Below are 24092 nucleotides of genomic sequence, written 5' to 3'. Positions count from 1 at the left end.
CATAACATCCCGGTGATAAAGTGAATGTCTCAGCTCCTATTAATTATCAAACGTGGTCCCAAGCGTGAACCTAAAAACTCCCGCGGTCACACAATCATGAATCGGTCACTTCCGGATGTTTCTATCCTCGATATCAGCAGACTGGGTCCATGCCTTCAATTGGATCAATTAAAAAAAGAAAGCTCTCATATCCACTGGACACCACGTTACATGGCGACATGACCGAGGACTCTAGTGATATGGGGCAACTTACTCCCTGTCAGAATGAGAATTGTACACCGAAAACTAACTATCAGAATGAAGGTCCGCGTGATCATCCAAGAACACACGCGTATATAGGAATGGCCACACGGTTACAAAATCCAGTTTTGAACACGCGAAGTCACATGAACGCGAACACACGTGACAAACACGTTAACATACGAACGCTTAATCTCTTCGCGATTAACAACGCACAACTACGTTCGCGATCGCGCAAACTTAATATCACCCAGGTAATAAGGTGAACGTTTCAGCACTTACGAAGTTTCAAAAGCTGTCTCAAACGCGAACCTACAAACGTCCGTTTTCGCGCGCTCATGAATTGGTCACGTCCTGAAACCATTACTCTCGGTCCTAATAACTTAGGTCCATACATTCAGTAGGACCTAAGTTATTAGGAGTTAGGAGTAGGACTAATGATATGGAAGATCTCACTCTCTTTTAGCATCTTAGCCGTACACCAAAAATAAAGTATTAGATTCACGTTCCACGCACGATTATCCAAGAACAAACGCGAATATGCGAAAGACATACGGTTATAAAATAGAATTTATACACGCTAAGTTACATCCACGTTAGCACACGCGACATACAAACGCACACGCGATCGAACACGTTAACTACAAATGCTCGAGCTCTTCGCGATGATACACGCGATCGCGAGTCCCTACGCCCGCACATACCTGAACCGTACAATGGATATCACATTCATAATCACGGCCCGCTACAATTGGCCTAATGCAGTGTTTTAGTGGGCGACATTGCCTGTCTCGTCTGCAAATTATAGTATGTGATTCTGACGGGGACCCCTTCCGAGAACCTAACCAGTAAGACAACTCTCAAAAAAAATGAATGATCGAAACAAATTATCCAGATTAATAAAATAAAGGAAATGAAAAAATGCATAACATGAAAAAGTGAATAAAACAAGTTAAATAAATAAAATGCATGAAATTAATAAACTGATCAGAACTAATCCAAAAAATGAATCGAATAAAATAGATAAAATGAGCAAATGAATAAAAAGAATGCTAAATGAAGAAATGATTAAAATGAGATTATCATATATTTAAAATTGGTCGAAAATTGGAACGAAACCTTGAAAGATTTAAAAGAATTAAACAAGTTAGAGAACCATTACTACAAAAATTAATTACGAATTAGAGAACCATTATTATAGAAAGTTCTAAAATGTTTGTGAAAATCCCATTATTTGGAAAAAGGCCAATTAATATATAATGCACTTTTTAGTGTTTCAATTCTTTTTTGATTTCACCTTTTCGGTTTAGGTTTTCTTTTCTTGACGGCGCACAGTGGCTGGAGGCTGGCCAAAACCTCAAAAATTTATTTTTGAAATATTGATATTTTATATTTTTTCTAGATTTCTCATATATTGAATGATGTATATTCAAAATTTTATGATCATTGGATAAGAACACGATTTTTAACATGAGTTTAAACGTGGCAAAGTCCGGACTTTTTATTGATTTTCATTCCCGAAACCATCATTGCTCTGTTCACTTCAAATGCATGTTGCACTTTTGATTTTGGTCCGATTTTAGCACAACTAGTTTCATTGTGTAGAGGAACGAAAGAACTTGGTTAGTGAATAAAATACATTTGGTAAATTTGCTTGGAACTATGACTAAAAAGTTTAAATATGTTTGAGGTGGTCAGATCAAAAATACTTTTTTTACTAATGTATTCTGTACAAATTTCGGAATCATTTCGGAACGGTCACATAGTATACATTCTATGGGAAATAACCTCTACTTTTCGAATATCATGGTCTCGTTCTGCGCCTAGGTGCGCAAAATTTTTTAAGGAGATTTTGAAGCTTTGTTGCTGATATGGAGGCGCATGGTGTTTTGTTTAAAATTGTTAGACAATCTACAGTAAACCAATATGTTATACAATGGATTTAAAGTAGTATTCTTCATTTTTTATGATATTGCTGACATTGGTGAACAGTAATGGAAAATCTATCATGAAAACGGGATCATAGTTATAAGAAAGGTTCAATGACACTGTATGGAAAAATGCATTTAATATTTTACGACTTTTGACATCAAAAATGAGCTCAGCACCTCAAAATTAGCTTAAATTGTGATTTTCAGCCAAATTAGGTAACATTTGAGGTTTTGTCCAACTTTTGTTTGAAGACCCGCCACTGTGCGGCGCACAGTGAGACGTAATCAAAAAAGCCGGACATTGATATTTGCGACGAACCTATTGGTTATGGCACTTTGATGTCTTCGGAAAGGTTTCTTTATTTTTTAAGTAGTTTAATATAATGTTCGAAAATTTTAATTTAAGGGGGTATATACGCAGATAAAAAAATAACCTTGCAAGTTGTTGCCAAAATTGATAGTCATGTATGGAAACTTTGTAGACGAAATGATTTTATGAAACTTTGTTGAAGTAGCGAAATGGCTATCTGTTAAGCGAAAAAAGTTATTGGGTGAAATTGAAGTACATGTCGGAATACCCCCTTAAAAAGTGTTTTTTCATTGCAACTTTTTTATTTAATTTTTTACAGTTTCTCGATGTTCTAGAAAGTTGTAGATGCTTTCAAAACACACCTGCGGAATAGACCAACCCGGTATCTCTTCGTTTTTAGGGTGTACGTCTGTTTTTTTGGTTTTTTTGGGCTAACTTTAAGGGGCTATGGTTTGTAGAGTAGCAGGTAGTAGCAGCTAAATTTAGTTTTTTGATGTTCAGCAAGATAACCCAATTGGTACATATATAAATCATAGCGGGATCTGATAGGATCCTAGAAATAATGTGGCGTAAAATAGACTAGCGTTTCAATAAATTATTTGTATTATGAAGCATGAAAAATTAACTATTATGCGAAATTAATAAACATTTGAAATATTACAGTTCATTCCATATATTCCGACATTCAAAGTTAATTTTTTTTTGTTATTAACATGCTCATAAGTCATCAGTGTCCTGTTAATTATCTTCTTCGTCATTTGATGAACAAGATAATAATACAACCGAATATTCTAAGCAACGAAATAGAATTTGGCAGTTCTAGTATGTTAATGCGTAATTGAAAATAGTAACTGAGATAAGGTCACATGTGCTTTTAAGCCCTTCAAACAGAGAGCGACAGAGAGAATACGATTCATGTATAGTAATACCCAGGGATGCCAACGGTACCGATAAACTACATTTTTTTCGATATATTCACATTTGCACAAGCCGTACAGCCCGCTACAGCGACGCATCACTACAGCTCTTGCCAGAACAGTAGTCAAACCGAGTACATTTTGCCGTACAGCACTATCCTATGTAGTATGTGTTATCAAAAACATCGCGAAACATCCAGTTCTAAATATTTTCAATCGATATAATATCCGAAGAGAGTGATATGAGTTATAAGAAATGTCTCATCACACTGTTAGGTGGATTAAAAGTGTTTTTCACTAAAATTTTAGTATTGAGCAGTACTTTCCAATACATATTTAAGGTGTCACAATAAAAATATTGGCATTTGTTTTCTAAGGATTTTTTTTTTTCAAAAATTGCCAAAAAAATTGTAGTCATGTTTTAGAGGGCTTATAAATGATAAATACAGTTTATTTAAACTTTCGAATGCGATTTGTCATTCACAAAAAAACCTTTAAAAAATATACGATCATTTTGTTCAAAAATGACCATTCTTCATAAATCAAATTTGTAGAAGTTCTAGATAATTTATTAGAAAAGTGTTTCAAGCTAACATTAAACGCTTCTACATAAAATGGTTTTAATCAATATTCACTACAGCGAGAAATAAAGCAAAGTTATTTTTTTAATTTTTACATGTAATAACTCTGAAACAACTCCGACAGCTGATAATTCCATAATACAACATAAACTAAACGACCCCTGAACATGCGTGGAATTAATAAAATGTTACGAATTTCTCAAGAACAAAAGACCACCCGCCAGTAAAATGTCACATAACATATCAGCCGGCGGGTGTTTTGTTCGTATATTTTAAACAAGTGATTTTCCACTGCCTTTTTTCCTGTCGGGGAACATGAAATTTTCAATGCATGTGAACGTGCCTTTTCGCTTTTGTTTAAACTTTCCTTTCATAGTAATCAGCAGCGACGGCACGTATAGAGGGATGTAATGTATGGAGTGCAGCATTTTTTTTTCACCATGTCATGCTCGCGTATTGTGCGATATTGTATCAACTGATTTTTCCGTAGGAAAAAAATGGTTTCTCAAAAGCTATAGCTTAGATGGGCGTCTGATGACTACCTAACGCAGGTGGCCATGAGTGGTGAAGCTAGCATTCTTGCCGAACAAAATACGAATGAAGCAAGTTCGAAGGATTGGATCGCAGTATGTCTTGACTAGTCAGTCAAGAACAAAATTTCAGCAGCCGCCGATTATCGCCTCTTATATTTTTCATATTCAATTTAAAACAATTTTTTACTATATTTTAATGGAATCGTAAATTGTTCGAACAATACGCTGTACAAAATACTGAATGTTACCAATTGCAAAGCAATATAATCCCTTAAATGTATTTATTTTAACTTTACAACACCTCACAATGACTACAGTGGCTACATGGTTTTGAAAAAACAAATTCAACAAAATGATAAATTCCGTAATTCCGAGACTATTCCACAAACGGAAAGGCCATAGTAATTGCACTTGGCCTCATACTCGTCGTCAGGTTAAAAAGGCTTTCGATAATAAATCATGATATGGGTGGATAACGCGCGAACTCAAACACGATGATGAATTACCTACCTACATTTCACTCATCTCAGCTCAGTGGGTGGCAATGGCAGTGCCGTTCAGGATCCGTACCCTAAATCGTGAATGGAATAAATAAATTAGATGAAATAATTTCCTAACGCGAAGCGGGGAGTCCTCGCGACGATGATAACGGCGACGACAACGGCAACGGTGGGAAAAAGATATGATTACACTAGCTCTTGTGTGTGTGCTAGTGTAATAAAATTATGTGGAAAATTGTGAAGTTGGCCTGCTTGGATGTTACGAGGTGTGGCGGACCCACGCAAATTGTGCTCATCATCATTTCGAGCGAGTGCTCGTACCTCGACAGCTCGCTCCTTCCGTCGTCGTCACTTTGTTAGCGCAGCTTTGAATAGTAATTACCTTATCCAAGCATGTACTTGTTCTCATAACCAGGTAAGTTACATACATTTTGCGCCTCAGAGGAACACACTCCAATTACGACGGCACCGGGAGCCATTTTCATACTAAGTACCAATGCCGGTGTATGTCTTGTACCGGTGTAGATCAAATTGACGGAACGAGCAAACGCCCGAGGTTCGTTCAATTGTTTGGATTATGTTAGGCAGTTGTTTCCTGTTTCTCGAGTGCGAAACGACATGCATTAGTGAAAATTGTATATGTTTTATCGTGTTATGCCTTTCAGTATTTGTTTAAACAATCCGGAACAAAATTTCAGTAGGTCATTAGTAATAATGATAATGCCTTCTTGATTATTGCAGTGTGATCTTATAAGGGGGAATTCATATACCACGTGGACCAAAAAACCTTCGTTTTTTCCCCCTTCCACCCGTTACGTGGAAAGGTTAGACATTTCATGTACCCCTATCCCCTCCCCCAATGTCCACGTGAACTTCGATAGAAGAGAGATAGAATATCGAGATGTTCAGAAGAATTATTGCGAAATGCCTGTTATACAACTTTGCGGAAGACACCTAATTCCTATCTCTTTCAGTTAAAAAGTTAGTGTTGGCGCCCTCTATGTGGAACTAAAATTTTCTAACCAAAACGTAGCTTTTATTATGTACTATAATTCTTCTAAACATACTATTGAGCTAAACCTAACGATTATTTCACAAAAATGTATAGTTCGTGGGAATCGATTAATGGTACACAACCATGCACTGCCAGACCCCATTTAAAACTGATTCAGACATCACTTCGTTAAAAGTTTAATAACTTCTTTTAACATAGACTTGCAGTCTTCGACAAAGTTGTAGACAATTATATTATCTTTCTTATTTTCACTAACAGTCATAATACGATGCATGCAGTGCCACCTAGCGGTGAAAATGCGAGCTAGTGGGTTTTGTCCATGTAAATTGACGAAAAATCCCATATAAACTTCAGCAATGTTGGTCCGGTAGATACACTTGTTCGATTTGCTTCGAATTTGGTGAAAGTACTCCAGGTGGGACTAGGAATCGACTCAGGGGTCTTAGAATGTGTGTAACCCTCTAAATCCCACTGGCCGGCAACGGTATTGCGAACAAAGTTTTCTGCATATAGTCCAATCACCCCATACAAATAACTTAATTTCAGGATGTAGTAGGTGTTAGCTCAACCGATTCCCAATGACCCATTTAAGAATGACAGAGACCTAGTGGTACATTCTGAGGCTATTCTCCAGTTGGCAAGCTCCTCCTATTTATAATACGCGTACCACTATTATACTGCCGTGATACGCATAACAGTCCCACCTGTATAGGAAACTCATAGCGAATGGGACTGTTATGCGGATCACGGCAGTATACCAGTATTATTATCAAAATTGTAGTTGCTTGCCACGAAAGCGTGTGTAAGGAATTGACGCGTATTTAGTGTTTCATGATATTTTATTTTTTTTGGGTTTAATGGGTTTAATGAATAAATTTTTAAGCTTTTTACCCTATGCATATATTGATTCAATATTAGCAATGGCTGCTATTTCCATAAGCTTTTGCTAAAAATCTATGAACTCTTTGAATAACGCAAAACTTTTCGAAAGTACGCGGCTATACCGAAATTTGATAATCTATTTCAGGCAGAACCGTCACTATTGTCCACCTAAGAGGCTTAATCAAATATTGGGAAGTTATATAAATCTCGCATGCATTTTTGTGCTAAATGTTTCATTCATCTTTCGCTAGTCGAATGAGAAGCAAGTTAGACACGGTCAGACGGTGCAATAAGAAGAATATAATCAGAATTTTCATCGCCCATATATTGTTGCGCATATTAGCTCTGGTTATCAGCATTATTCTGCATTATAACGAATTGTTGTTTAGCACAAATGTGATTTACATTCTCAATAACAACAAATCAAAAGCAAACGGTTATCAAATTTGATCCAAATGACATTACATTTTTTTGAAAATATTTTGGCTTGCAATATTTCAAAATGACTCTGAAAACTAGGAATATTTACAAGTAACATGGCATGATTGGTTTAGCCTATTAATAGAAGCTTCAGGTGGACAGTACATGAGAAGTTTCCTAAAATTTTTCAAATAAAAGCCATTTCATATTATATTTATTTTGTTTGTGAACCGTGCAAAATCTCGAGCGGACTTGGCGCGTTTTTATTTCGTCGTCTTCCATAACAACCCTGTAATTACTTCTAGGAGATTTAATCACCAACATTATTATACCAAAAGAAGCTTTTTGTGTAGAAAAGCTTCTTCTAGGTTGTTAAACCTTCAAAGTTGATGGTTTCAAAATTTTATGATCTTGAGTTTTTGAATATTTATTCCACTTTAAAAGTACACTTTATATTTGCATTCTTTGACTTCATTGACATATTTTGAAAGAAATTTTAAAAAGCATCCGTTAGACTAATTTTGTTTCTGAACTTTCACTAACTTATCAAACTTACATTAAATTCAAGCATCTTCGAAAAATCGACGATTTTCATTCGCCGCCCTCTCTTCAAACAAAATTTCTGGCTACGCCACTGGATTCACCTGTCAAAATTATTGTTTTAAAATAGAGGTTCCACGAATATGTAGAGTAGGGTAGAGTCAAGTAGGTCAGTTTTTGGCGAGCTCGTGCGATGGTGTTTTTGCACTGATTTTGACAAATGAGCACTTGTTGGATAGGTTGGACTGCAGATTATTTAAAAATTAATAACACAAATAAGCCATTCACGTCATTATGTGAAAAATCATGAAACCACAGAAGGAAATGTTGAAAACCCGTGTTTTTAAGCAGCTGCGTCTGGTATTGTACTTGTGAATGACTTCTTCGGTGTTCTCGTCGTCGCCAGAATGTGGAATGGAAGTTGTGCATTGCAGCTCACGTGGTTGCTTAGCTGCGGGACGCCCACGTTTGCGCTTCGGAGCTTTTTTGGATTCCTTTTCCTTCTCTATTTCGATCCATGTTTTTTCGATTATCTACTTAAACAACACCTTAAATTATTATATTGCTAACTCACCCAAAATATCCGACGCGATTTCATTGCTGACGAGCACTGTCCTTTCACACAAGCACGTAATGTTTCGAACGGAATTTTGAATTGTTTAGAGGCTGAACGAATACTGGCACCATCTTGAACAGTTGTAATTGCGTTCTTTATGTCCCCTTCACTTCGTTTTGGCGTTTTTCGCACGAAATAATCTACAATTTTCCTGTCAAAATAATTCAGATTAACAATATAGTAGTGACCTATCGTGCCGCCAAGCGTATGTTTCATGCGAAGTCCGCTTTTTTAAAAGCAAAAATATCGACAAACGAACACAAAACATGACAATGAAAGACAATGCGTTTTCGTAGAACAACACGCGAAAACATAAATGACTCCGTATCTAATACAGCTAATCCATAGTAGCAGTCGAAATGACAGTTGTCAAGGATGTTCTCTACCGTGTATCTAATTCACGTAACACGAACGACCTCCGCCGCCGGAGGCTCGTCGGCGGGGGCCGGTACTTCACCTGTCAGTGTGGCTGGTCTTGATGTAGGTTTATTCTTCATGTTTTCTCGCTTTTGTAGGTTTGGTGAGCTTATATAGCTGTTCATTCGGAGATGTCGATAGCTGACTCCGGGCTGATGAGTCTACTAGATTTTTTCGTTGTGTGTTGTGGTTTGGTGGTAATGGGCAATCCGGTAACTGTTCCGATTCCGGTTGCAGTGTCTGGTGTGCGTTCGTCGTTAACTCGGCTGAGCGGGCTTCTGGGTTTATCCATTTGCTGCTGTTCCCGGGTTTTGCGGCTTTTGGCGCGGCTTTGCCGGCTTTGGTTGCAAGCGTTCAGATCTCTAGTGGTCGTTCGTGGGGTGGCAGGTTTGGTGTACTGTTGTGCAGCTTTTAGTTGTGTGCTGGTGTCGGTTCCGAGGTTTTCTCGTAGCATTTGTGTTTGGAGGTCACGAAAGGCCTCGCGAAGTTGGACCATTTCGCTGCGAAGGTCTTTATTTTGGATCTTTTCATCCAGAAGTTGTTCTTTCAGTTTGGCTATGGCGTCTTTTTCTTCTGGCTTTTTCTGAAGTTGGCCCTTAAGCTGGGCAATCTAGTCGCGAAGCAGCTTGATGGTTCGGTCCTTGGTGTCAATTTGCGGGTTAAGGCGTGCTCCCACCGCCTCAGCGTATGTTCGGGTGGCAACTTTGGGACTGACTAGAGCTCGTGCTTCGCGGAAGGATATCCCTCTGTCCGTTTTGATTCTGACGATATCCTTCTCCTTTTCGAAAATGGGGCATCCATATTCCCTGGCTGAGTGTCTCCCCTCGCAATTGACGCATTTCTCGTGATATTTCGTATACCTGGCTGCAGTTCAGGCAAGTCTCTTGCTGTTTGAAGTTTTTGCTGCCATGTCCGTAACTGCCGCACCGATAACATTGCATCGAAGAGGGGTAGTACTTTCTTATCTTATCATTCCCATGTATATAAAATCTGGAAGATGGAAACCGGAGAATGCTAGCAACAAGAGTAGTGTATTCGTTGGAGTGCCGTTGATCTTCTTGATTATGCGGCGAACTTCTATATTCTTAGTGTTGATATCAAAAACTTATCCATGGGTTTTGTTAAGGTGTGGGTAATCGACAATTTCCACTTTGGTGCCGTTAGCGAGCTGGGTGATACGGGTTAGTTCCTCGTAGATCCTTTTAGATGACGTCCATAGCACGTACGATCCACGCTCCTCTTGTTACTTTTAGACGACACTAGATGGGTGCCGCTTAACGACCTCGATCCCTGGTCAAAGCCACGGGGATCTAGTGAGGGTGGGCTCTACAACAGCCTCTTTTAGGGTGGCTAGCTCGGCCGTGAGTAGCGTGCTCGCTCTCAGGGTCGGCTTTTACAGGGACGAACCGATCAAGAGATCAATTAATGCGAACGAAGTTAATTAGACAGATTTTTATTAAATAAACTAACTTACAATGGGTGTATGTTGTGTGTGATTTGCCGGCCGGCGGGTGACGGGATGCTGATACTGGCGATTCGGCGGGCGATGCTGTCGCTGCCAACGTGTTTGCGGTTGATGCTTGTGCAGCCACGGTTTCTGCCAATGATGCTGTCTGTATGAAGGTGGTTGCCGATGCTGTCGACGGATGGTGATGCTAGAGCTGCCCACGTGTGAGTGGGTATCGTTGACACCGCAAAGGTTACTACCAGCCAGCTGGGCTGTTCGGTTGGTGATGTCGAGCGGAATCCTCCTTTTCCGGGGTGACTTAAGAACGGCGGGATGCCGGGATTTTATACTGACGAAGACGGTACCGATCACGGTACTGTAGCGGGTTAGTCACGTGGATGGCGCTTCGGAGATGGACTCGATTACCTCTCGAATTTTGCTGCTAGCGACGGGGTAGATACGAATGCCGACGAAATCCGGTAGGATGGTAGCGACGGTATCTGAGGCAACTGCGTTTAACTCATGCGCACGTTGTTGCAGGTAAGAATTGCGGGTCCTGAGGACAAAGGTGTTGAATGGCGGGAAGGGAACAATTAGATGGGTCTACATTGTGGTCTTAAGTTCGCGGAATTTTACTACTAGACAGCGAAGCCTACAAATCATACCAGATTCGACGTAGCACAAATCTTCCAATATATATAATTTTCCTCACTACAATTCACCAAATTTTAGATTTTTACTTTTATAAATTCGTGTCGATCACTCGACGTGTAAAGTGGGAAAGACCGTGTAGTTTTTCCCGACCCAGTAGCTGAATCCCTTTTCCTCTTTTCCTCTCCTCTCCCTTTTAAGTTCCCTTTCTTTTCTATCTTGTCCTCGCGACAATAATATTCTCTTTTGGTAGCAGCATCAGAGTAGTGTGCAGTGTGATGTGTAGGATATAACAAATTTTGTTCTTGAAATCGCTAATTTTAATCTGTCTTGGAGTGTATCTATTAATTATTTATTATTTTTAACCTAGGCTAAGCTCTTTTTAACGTGTTTGTCTATTCAACATATTTATTTACACTTTTTTTAAATACCATTCCTTAAACTCTAAACAAACAAGTAACAATAATACAAAATAACGGTCAATTCAAATACGGTTACCATGAGAGTTGTGCCACAACGGTAACACTCTTTGGTGGCCTTGATTGTCTTATTCGGGTCTTCACCAATGGTATTCTTGATGAACAGAAAAATCTCAAATGGGTTTTCCGGTAAACTGGGGCAATTCCTTTGTTCGTCCCTTACGGCCCGTAGGACCAGTGTTTGTTGGTCGATTTCGTCGCCGTTATTTAGAAATCGGAGGGTCTCCCTGGGATGGGGGGGAGGGTCTATCGCCATCGCTTACCTCTTTTGGTGTGGTTTCTAAAGTTGCCTTTGTTGCAACACCGCTAGCGTCCCTTGGCAAAAATGGTGCCTGATCGGCGTCGTTTCAGTACTCCGTTTTGAATTAAACACACTCTTGCAGTACAAAATCCTTAATTACACTTAACCCTTTATAAGGCAGTGGCAGCTATATTGTCACCTTTTCGTTTCGTTCATAACACAGAAATATGAAGCGAGAAGTGTTCCAATCTTATGAAATCTTCTTGTTAGCAGTCTGGCAACTCTTCTTATTACTTTTTATTGAGATACTGTGAAAAGTGTCAGAATGGTGAAGCGTTTTTTGAAAAAAATATTTTGAAAAAAAATACTCTAGACCTTATAAGTTGATGATTCAACTATTTTTAATCCGAAAATTTGGTTTATGAGTGGTAAAAATCGCAAATAAAAAAAAATTAAAAGAATAATTGAATTGGGGTGATTTACTGTTAATCAGGTAATAACCAGTAACTCACCTTAATTTCTTTCTGAATTTTCGATCCAGCTCGATTTATCTTTATATTTCCACTAATCTCGTTGGAAATACATCAAACATTACGAAGGCTGAAGTTTTCTAATGGCAGTACGGGCGGTACCAAGTATATTTTCAAAACATTATTTTATTACGAAATAAATGGAAATATATTTTAAATTATGTGAAAAACCCGTGTTTCTATTAATATAACATCCATTAATAGCCCCAAACTCTGGGCCTTATAATGGGTTAACATCTCTAGTCACACGCAGGAAAAAATCACGTATTTTTGCTTGTCGGGAGGCAAAGTCCGGGCTTTTAGTTTGCCGGGAGGCGGCGTGCGAGCTTGGATGCGATCACTTGTGTGAAATTTACGGAGCTTAAGCTATGATCGACCCATCACGACAATGGTTAGAACCGAACTGAAATACCAATTTGCTTCAACGAATTTTTCAGTATTACTCATCTGAGAGCACTCGAAAGTTGGTAACCTCCTTGGAGCAACGATGAACTAGCAAGGAATCGACGAAACCTTGGTTCAAGGGGATAAATGTGGGATATGACTTCATTCGTATGATGTCCCGACTCATGGCAAACCATTACACGCTGGGTGCACATTGCACATCTTCGGCGTATTGAGTTCGTAGGTAGTGGCATCTGTGCTTGTGATCCCTTCTTTGTTTTTTTTTCTCAATTTTAGAAGTCCACTGTACTGCTTTTGTGGCGCCAACTCGCACCAGAGCGCTACTGTGTGATCGCCTTCACTCACCAATCTGTTTGCATAAAACAAAATTGGATCCGAAAACGACCCGAAGTTTTGACCCATCTGGAGAATCCGACAAGTACCACCTGACGTCCCGCTGCGTGCTGACTTGGCGGCCCAAAGCTGTCATGACCGTTGACGATTTGTCACAAACTGCAAGCTTGGTGTTCTTCTCTTTTTTTTTCAATTCGTTCATTTGATAAGGCAGGTTTGCGTTAGCTTAAAGGTGCCAATTTTGTTTTGTTTTACATTTTAAATTACTTAAAACTAGGGGCTTACATATTGATTTTTGAAATTAAACTAAGGCTAATTTATAGCTATACATATACACAAGGGGGTAGTATAATTTTCGTAAGATTAGAGGGGTCATTTAGTTTTTATGGCAATATGGTTTGACATTTTTAGCAATGAGTTTATTGGAGCAAATAATGTTTAACTAAGGGGGAAAATTTTTACGACTATCTTAAAAGTAGAAATAATTAGAGGGCGTGATTAAATTTTGTAAAGATTCGGAGACATTAATTAGAGTTATTTTATGTGGTAGTAGAGTTGGGCATTTTCAACGAGATCATATAATATAATAGTTAAAACTAGAAAAGGCAAGAAGAGCTAAATGCTTCATGAAGATATTTGGGGGGGGGGAGAAGGGGTGTTACTTCTGTGTATAAGAGTCAGGGGAAGTAGGGTGGACAAACATGGCAGGGGGAGAACATTATTTCAGTTTCAGACTTCGGGAGATCAACGGATGGATTACAGAATCAGGGTGGTCTTCATCAGGAAGAATCATGTACTGGGACGCCGGGTGGTCGTTCTCGAGATGGCAGGGGTTTCTCCAGACGATTTCGTAGTGCGGCTCAGATGTTGATCGGCTACATTTCGAGTTGTGCGTGTGATGTTCGTGCTTTAGGTCCCGTGTTTGTTGGCTCATTCGACAGGGATGTTTTGTGTCGCCTTGGAGTCGCATCAAACCATCGTGGGTGTATGGTACAGGTGGAAGAGAGCGCTTCTGAGAATGATAAGGAAAAAGGGGCAGTTAAAGTTATTGATGGTTTTTATGAAGGTGTATATAAGGGACATATAGAGGACATCGCGGCTTGCCAACACATCTCGAACCGGGACGTTGGGTGATCTTCCTCGGGCCCGGAGGGTGTCCATAAGCCGAGACCTGGCGGAACTGTACTCGGTGCACGCCCAGACTATGTGCTCTATATCGTGATAACCGTCGCCACAAGCGCAGATACCACTCTCCACGAGCCCAATACGTCGGAGATGTGCATCCAGCGTGTAATGGTTCGCCATGAGTCGGGACATCACACGAATGAAGTCACGACCCACATCCATCCCCTTGAACCAAGGTTTCGTCGATACCTTAGGGACTATCGAATGTAGCCACCTTCCTAGCTCCCCATTGCTCCACGAGGTTTGCCAACTTTCGAGGGTTCTCTGATGAGTAATACTGAAAAATTCGTGGAAGCAAATTGGTCTTTCAAAAACGTCACCTTCAATGGCACCCACCTTAGCTAAGGAGTCCGCCTTCTCATTGCCCGGAATGGAGCAATGAGAAGGGACCCACACCAAGGTAATCTGGAAAGATTTGTCAGATAAAGCACTCAGTAGCTCCCGTATTTTCCCCAAAAAATACGAGGAATGCTTTCCATGTTTCATCGAGCGAATAGCGTCAATAGAACTCAGACTATCCGAGACGATGAAGTAATGGTCTGCGGGTAATGTTTCAATGACTCCAAGGGTATACTGAATGGCAGCTAGTTCTGCGGCGTAAACTGAAGCAGGGTCACTGAGTTTGTAGGAGGCGGTGAACTTTTGATTGAAAATACCGAAGCCAGTGGACCCTTCGAGGTTTGATCCGTCAGTATAAAACATCTTAGAACAGTCGACTTCTCGGAATTTATTATAAAAAATATTTGGAACCACTTGTGGGCGTATATGGTCCGGAATTCCAATAATCTCATCTTTCATGGATGTGTCGAAGAAAACAGTAGATTCAGAAGTATTTATGAAATGCACACGGTTGGGATTGTAAGAAGAAGGATTAATATTTTGCGCCATGTAGTCAAAGTACAGGGACATAAAACGGGTCTGAGAATTGAGCTCAACAAGCCTTTCGAAATTTTCAATCACCAACGGGTTCAAGATATCGCATCGAATGAGCAATCGATATGAGAGTTCCCAAAATCGATTTTTCAGCGGGAGAACGCCCGACAGGACTTCGAGACTCATCGTATGGGTCGACTGCATGCACCCTAAGGCGATACGCAAACAACGATACTGAATTCTTTCGAGTTTGATGAAATGTATGTTCGCGGCGGAGCGAAAGCAGAAGCATCCGTATTCCATTACCGACAGTATCGTTGTTTGATACAACCTAATTAGGTCTCCTGGGTGGGCACCCCACCATGTTCCGGTTATTGTGCGAAGAAAGTTGATCCTTTGTTGGCATTTCTGTTTCAGATACCGAATATGGCATCCCCAAGTACCTTTCGAGTCGAACCAGACCCCTAGATATTTTACTGTGAAGACCTGAGCGATAGTTTGACCCATTAATAGAAGCTGTAGTTGTGCTGGTTCACGCTTCCTTGAAAATACAACTAGCTCAGTTTTCTCCGTGGAGAATTCGATACGCAGCTTAATAGCCCAAGCAGACAAATTGTCCAGGGTATTCTGTAATGGTCCTTGTAGATCGACAGCTTTGGGTCCCGTAACAGACACCACGCCATCGTCTGCAAGTTGTCTTAACGTGCAGGAATTGTCAAGACATTCATCAATGTCGTTGACGTAGAAATTGTATAACAGGGGGCTTAGACATGAGCCCTGGGGAAGGCCCATGTAGCTAAATCGTGATGTCGATAAGTCACCATGCGAAAAATGCATGTGCTTTTCCGACAACAAGTTTAGTAAAAAGTTGTTTAAAGTCGCTGAAAGACCATGCTGGTGCAGCTTCTCTGAAAGAATGTTGATAGAAACTGAATCAAAAGCCCCCTTTATATCTAGGAACACTGATGCCATCTGCTCTTTACTAGCATAGGCCATTTGAATTTCGGTTGAGAGCAACGCAAGACAATCGTTCGTCCCTTTGCCTTTGCGAAAGCCAAACTGTGTATCTGACAGTAAGCCATTTGCTTCGACCCAATTGTCGAGGCGGGATAGGATCATTTTCTCGAACAACTTCCGGATACAAGATAGCATTGCGATCGGTCGATACGAATTGTGGTCGGAGGCTGGTTTTCCTGGTTTTTGGATGGCGATGACCTTCACTTGCCTCCAATCGTGTGGGACAATGTTAGCCTCAAGAAACTTATTAAATAAGTTCAACAAGCGTCTCTTGGCAGAGTCTGGCAGATTCTTCAACAAGTTGAATTTGATTCTGTCTGGCCCTGGAGCTTTATTGTTACACGACAAGAGAGCAAGTGAGAACTCCACCATCGAAAAAGGTGTTTCGTTCGCGTTATCGTGAGGGGACGCGGTACGGTAGATCTTCTGTGCCGGGGCGGAATCCGGACAAACCTTCTTGGCGAAATCGAATATCCAACGGTTTGAATATTCCACGCTCTCATTAGTACTGTTTCGATTTCGCATACGTCGGGCTGTTCCCCAAAGAGTGCTCATCGATGTTTCTCTCGTTAATCCGTCGACGAACCGGCGCCAATAACCGCGTTTTTTGGCTTTCATCAAACTCTTCATTCGCTTGTCTAACGTCGCGTACTGTCGAAAACTAGCGGGTAACCCGTCGTTCCGGAAGGTCTTAAACGCGGCGGCCTTCTCTGCGTACACATCTGAGCACTCTTTATCCCACCAGGGATTGGGAGAACGTTTTTGTATGTTCGCGCCGGGTACTGGCTTAGTCTGAGCTTGATTCGCGCTGTCGAGAATCAAGCCAGCCAAAAAGCTGTACTCTTCCTCCGGAGGAAGTTCTTGAGTAGATTCGATGTTGTCGGATATCGCGGCAGCATAGCTCTTCCAATCGATATTTCGTGTGAGGTCATACGAAATATTGATTGTTTCCAATGGCCTTGAGCCGTTATTGATTGAGACTACGATCGGCAGATGGTCGCTACCGTGGGGATCAGGGATTACCTTCCACGCGCATTCTAACTTTAGCGAGGTCGAGCAAAGGGATAAATCTAATGCGCTTGGGCGCGCTGGTGGGGGAGGAATCCGTGTCATTTCACCCGTGTTTAGAATTGTCATGTTGAAGTTGTCGCAAATATTGTGAATTAAAGAGGAACGGTTATCATCATAGAGGCAACCCCATGCTGTACCGTGAGAGTTAAAGTCGCCTAAAACTAGTCGCGGTGCAGGCAGGGATTGTATGATGTCATGTAGCCGGCGATGCCCAATCGCGGTGTTGGGGGGAATATATATGGAAGCTATGCAAAGATCTTTGCCTTTGATTGTTACTTGACAAGCGACAACTTCAATACCTGTTATCGAGGGAAGGTTAATTCTGTAGAAGGAATAGCGCTTTTTGATCCCCAAAAGCACTCCTCCATAGGGGGTGTCTCGATCCAGGCGAATAATATTAAAGTCGTGGAAGTTGAGATCTATGTCGGAAGTTAACCAAGTTTCACATAATGCAAATGCATCGCAACTCAAATTATTTATTAAAATTTTGAAGGAATCGATTTTCGGGATGATACTTCTGCAATTCCACTGTAGAACAGTGATCAAATCCGTGACCTCGTTCGATGAGTTAGCCATCGAAGGATACAATCGCTGAAAGGAGGGGCCATTTAGCAGTCAACTGCTTCAAAAATGTTCTTACTGTAGGGAGAAAAGCTAACAACAGACTTTTAATAGGATCAGTTATATTGAAAGTTTTTATTATCCAGTCCACAATGTCCGAGAGTTTGATAATTCCAGTGCCGCGATTATTCTCGAACTGAAACAGAGGAACACTTGGGATTTTTAATGTTCCGGGAAGTGCTGGGAACTCCTTCTCTGAGTTTAATCCTCCGAGACCAGGAGCTAATTGCTTCGGTTTGGTTGCAACACTTCCAATAGATGTGACTTTCTGAGTCCCGTCAAGGGATACCTTCTGGCCTTTACAACGAACTTTAGGAGAGGAAATGTTCCTCCTCTTCCTATAACTTCTAGGCGCCCTAGTAGATGTTCCCTCTTGTGGGTCATCAGCCTCGCCCTCGTTAGGAGGCAAGTGAGCATAGATGTTTGTTGAGGTTGGTGGTGTAGCTTTCTTTAGCATTTCTGCAAAAGAACGTTCGGATCGTCCAGCAAGGGAACGTTTTAGTTTATCTCCGCGTAGTTTGTACGCGGGACATGCCGAGATATCATGCAGATTCTCTGCACAGTAAGGACACTTCTCAGCATTCTTACTGCACGAATCATCTAGATGATTCTCCCCGCATTTTCCACAGCGGGCCTTATTGCTACAATGGGTGGCTGTGTGACCCAATTGTTTACACTTTGTGCAATTCATGACCCGCGGCACAAACAGACGCACAGGCAGACGAACCTTGTGCAAGAGGACGTAATTTGGCAAAGCGGTACCAGCGAAGGTCAACCGATAAGAGTTTGATTGGGGGTACGTTTTTGAACCATCCCCCGCAACTACTACTGAGTGCAAACGCTTGCACTCGAGTATTTTCACTGGCTGAAGTAAGCGGTCTCTGAAACGGCCAACCCCGTACTGCAGCAGATCCTCGCATGTCAAACTGTCATCGGTGACAACGCCTTCAGACTGTACTTTCACAGCTGGAATATACACGTGATAGTCCTTCGTAAAGTGCTCGCAGCAAGCAATATCGTTTGCCTGCTTTGAGTTAGTCAGCACGACCCTCAGCCTGTCTGAGCGGACCTTTTTTATTTCGATCACAGCCGAGAACCGTTCCGTTAGGTCTTTTGAAATCTGTAATAGATTCAGCGATTTTGTTTTGGGCCGAAAGAAGACCACAAAGGGACCGGTCGAGAGCTCTGGATATTGTTTGGGTCGGGGGAGAGCCTTAGGAGTCGACTCGATCTCCATTTGGCCATCCGGGGAGGAAGCCATCGACACCGTCAACGCACGGGGTCAGCACCCGCGCAGACGGGAAAAAGCCGTAAATGTATCAAAAAGGTAGATTTCACTTATCTGTATACTCGTTTCCCACGACGCACCAGTCCAGCTTAAATAGCTGGTTATTGTTCAATCCTCGCTTTACGAACAAAAGGTTGAGGAATGTGGCCTAACGGTTAACACACGCACAAAAGAAAATAAAAGTCCAAACCTCGAAGAGGCAGAGAATGGCAAAATAACCTTGAACGCGGATTACTGCACTGTTCTTTTTCCAACAGACCGAAGACAAAACACTTCTATCTCGATCGAGCGATGCGTAGAGACTGTGTTCTTCTCTTCTCTTTCAACGTTGCCCTCTCCTCCTGTATGTTATGTTGCTGTTACCTCGATGCTGAAATCAACCCCTTCCCATGGAAAATGTCTTTCTGAAGCAAATAGGTTACGACTGTTGAACGATACATACGAGTTTTTTGTCGTCGCCAATTGGACAAATTAAAAAGGAAACTGTGATAGGATAACGTGCTTATTATGGGAGTAGAGCCTATTGTAACATTTTTTCGCACCTCTTGGTTTTGAACCAAGCATATGGGATGATGACATTATATATTTGGCTAAAACAGGTGTGCAAAGTAAGTTATATTCTTTATTTGTTGTACACGTATGGAGAAAATTTAGAATAGGACGTAAGTAACAATGAGTGATTCTTTTTCAGGTCTTTCTCTTCTGTGCAGTATTCGGTCGTAAATAAATAAATAAATTAGTGCAAAGTGTTATAGTGACGTCATAGTAATCGATAAAGAAAGTAAAAAAACAGAGGTTCTCATTGTTACTTTCGTCCTATTCTAAATTTTATACAGACATATTTATTTAGAACTATTCTCAAAATCCGAATATTAAAATAAAATTACCTTCTTGAAATATTTGCTTTTTCGCCTCATTCACAACCGAAACATGACGCTTAGCAAAACTATGTGCTATGAGCCGACGATGACCGTCTCATATCTTGTTATTCCACCTGCTGGGATGTAGGAGGCAGAATGGCGGCCTTCTCGTCGAGCTTTTCCACGTGGCCGACGAATCCCGGCAGAAAGGTGGTCGTGGCCGAGGTTTTTATTCACGAACTTTGTTGCCTCGTGGTGACACGAACTATGATCCCCATGTAGGGTATTTACGGGGTTATCGGTGGGACTTGGTCACACAAACTTCCAGCCGAAACGTAATGGGTCCTGAGGTTAACAATGGGGAAGGTATCAGAGTTTTTGGATGCCACTAGAATGTTGTTCCCAATTAGGTTACCTGACTCGATTGTAACTATATTCTCCAATAAAATCTTCTCCACTGAGCCTTCAGTTGCTAGTTTAGAAACGTATCACTAGTGACTAAAACTTTAACCCTTCTTACCTCATTTTCCGCCTTCTTCGTCCCACATTTCCTAATTCCATCCGTTATTTCATATCCAATTCCTCCCGTTTCAATAGCTTTGTATGTGTCGTGTGTCATGTGATATGCGCGTTACATTTATTTTTAATTAATTATTTAAATTAACAGTTGGTAAAGGGAGTGGAATCAATATTTTCTTTTCTCAAGCTTAATTTAATGGTTGCATACAATATTGCTTACAATTTAGATTCACAATTTCTCACAACAGATCAAGGCGAACAGTACTTTACAATACATGCAAATAATTTGCTTACCACCTATCGTTCGCTCGGAATCAGATCCTAGGGGAAAGCATCCCAAACGGTAACAGTGACGATGCTGTAGTGGCAGGATACGCCACTGAAGATTTGACTAATCATAGTCACCAAATAGAATAGCAGGAGTATGGGAGTCAAATCGTGATGCTATCGAACCCAATGGTTCAACGTGTTCATTGATACTCACTGCGTCAAATCTACGATCGGGGGCAAATATATAACGCCGATAATGAGTGCGTTTTGCGGTATAAAAACAACGACCCACAACAGCTCGAGCGTATTGGAGATGGTTGCGGGATCAATACAAGCGATTAGTTTTAGCGTTCTGCTATCAAAACGACCCCGCTGCGAGTCAAACAGATGTTCAAGGGTATCGATCATTACTAAAAACGGCGTATTTATGGAATATAATTGGTCATTCAAACAGCTTCCGTAACAGCCAGAAAAAATGTATCTATTTTGGTCCTCAATCCACGTACATTTTGGTAGTATATCCGGCGACTGCTTGTACCAGCGCTGCTGGAATGCGAGAAATGATCAGATATCAGCAAAAGGTGAACATGCTACAGACTATCGGAGCAGAAGTTTATAACTTTGCCGGACAAACTCAGTTGAAGGGCCGATTGTACCCCGCACGTAATCGAAAAGATTTCTGCTTGGAATACAGTACAGTATCTGCCTAGTGAGTGAGATTGTTCCAATCTCACTTCACGACAGTAGATACCAGCACCAGCACGTCTCTCCATCAGAGAACCGTCAGTGTAACAGACCACTTGCGTTTGCTGTTGTCTTTCCATATTGCCAGACAAGCACTCCTCTCGAGAGGGAATCTTCACATAGAATGTCCTATAAGGAAAATTACATGTCAGTGAAATATCACTGGGAGCAAGAATATCTTCACCCCATGTAACCATTTGTGACCACAATCGCGCATGACTGGTTGCAAGATCAACACGGTTACTGTTCCAAAACCCAGTAACCTGTAGTCTGTATGCACATAATAGTACTTCTTGTTTGAAGTGTATGTGCAGGGGCGGATCCAGAAAAAAATTCGGGAGGGGTCTGAAATTTTAATTTTCGAAATGAACATTGTGCAATGTAATAATCTTATTCAATGAGCATTAGTTTTGTTGGTCAAATTTTGTTTGGAATGATTTTGAGTTTGAAACTAATATAAAATTGAAACTAATTTAAAATTTCTCAACAAGTACAAAAATTTCGGAGGGGGTCCGGTCCCACAAGACCTACCCCCTGGATCCGCCACTGTGTATGTTTTATGGTTTGATATTTAGAAGTGCCTCAAGAACAGCAGTTGGAGTTGTGGTGAAACCATTATCAATAGGATTACAATGAAATTCAAGAGAGTAGATTATTCATAATGTTAAAAAAATATTATTCTTAGTGCTAGTACCAAGAAGCAACGTTACAGCTTTAAGCATTTTTGTAACATATTATGTAAAAAAGAACCCTCGGCGTAGAAAAGCTTTTGCAAATATCGTGTAAAATTAAATTTTAATAAAAAAAATCGATTTAATCCACCTAGCAGTGAGATGAGACATTTCTTACACATATCACTGTTGGATCATTCATTAGATTGCTGAACTCATGCGAAGTAGGCACCCAACTAGAGGTGGGAAGAAAACAGTTTCTGGTCCTACACGAAAAAACTCTCGAATAAACTGAAGAGATTATAGAAAATCATTAAAACGAACTAAATTAAAAATAATGCAAATAATAAAATAAAAAGGTGTTCAAATTAATAAAATGAGAAGAATGATTAATGTAAATCAAAATTATAAAACACGCGAATCAAATTACATCAGCTCATTAAATTAAAAATCAAATGAATCAAATGAATCATATGAATGGAATGAACAAAATAAATAATAAATGAATAATAAATTAAATGAATAAATAAAACAAACGAATAAAATAAAAAAAATAAACTGAATTGATAAAAAGAAGAAAATGAGCAGAATAAAATGCATTGATTGAAATGAAATATTAATCGATGTGAAAAGGTTAAATTAATAGAAAAAAATAAATTGTGTCAGATAACTTATTTGGATGAAATGATTAGAACTGAAAACATAGATTATTAAAATGATAAACTGAGACTGAATCCAAAGAATGAAACGAATGAAATAGATAAAATGAACGCAGATCAAATCCGGAGAATCCGTTTACGATTAATTCACTTCAAAAGCATTCCTTAAACGCTAGGATAGAAATACGATGGTACACATTATCGTCATGTTTATTCCGATACACTACCACAATCAAACCAAACTTTTTGCATCTAGCACACAGGAAAGAATCAGTAGTGCAGCCAAACTTGAGAATATATATATAATATAATGTATAAATAATCAATTATTTCAAGTTATTCAACTGATTGCTGATTGCAGAGATTTCATTCTTATCTGGACATAAAATTCGGCTGGAGACAATGCAATGTTTAATGTGAAGCTAGTCATCGCCAGTTGTTAGAAAAGACGTGAAAATTTTTCTCTTGTCGGTTTGTCCACAAAATATTCCGTATTTATTCGATATAATATTTTAAGTGAGTAATAATTGTGCCGGAAAAACTCCATCGGAAGCAAATCTAAACAATCCACCGTTAGCCGATTGCCTCGTACGGAGCGGTTCTGGCAGCAATATTGGAAGTCTCGTGAACGAATAGCGAACTCTGCTGTTGCCTACGACCGGATGCATCCTGGGACAGGTATCGATCGACACAAACTAACTGGAGATAAGTGTATTTTTTCAATTGATTATTTGATTTTATGATTTTGTGATGTTTTGAACAGTAGTTTCGACTGTTTCCAATTTTTAGGTTAGGTGTACGGCTTTGTAGTCTGGTTTTTGGGCGGAAGCAGACTGGTTTGTCTTCATCCGACGTTTATCTCCCTTTGGGACTTTGTAAAAGGTCCCAAGGGGACCGAAGCGTCGGATGGGGGCAGGATGGTTTGTTTTTGCTTAGGAATTGGCCTGCGGAGCCATACACCTAACCTATAGATTTTGTGATATTTAATTAATTTCCCTTTCTTCTTTGAATTGTTATTACCGTCTCAAACAGCTGCTCAACAACCGTAAACTGCTAAAGTTTATGTGCACCGAACCTCAACGTTTTCTTCAGAACTGATGTTTTGTTTTATTGATAAGTCTTATAAAGTACGCCAAGTGTTTCTTCCTGTTTGGTTTTGCTGATGTTTATTTTTGATAAATTTTCACCTTACATGTGCAATCGGTACTGATAATTGAATGATAATATTAGGCCTCAAATAACTGAAGTGAATATTTAAAATATTCCGAAACTTCCTCGTGATCTTCTTTTATTCTATTCGACTCTACAATATGTCGTGAGATAAGC

Source organism: Topomyia yanbarensis, chromosome 2 (genome assembly GCF_030247195.1).
Source record: "Topomyia yanbarensis strain Yona2022 chromosome 2, ASM3024719v1, whole genome shotgun sequence".
NCBI lineage: Eukaryota > Metazoa > Arthropoda > Insecta > Diptera > Culicidae > Topomyia > Topomyia yanbarensis.
Note: the sequence above shows the minus strand (reverse complement) of the source record.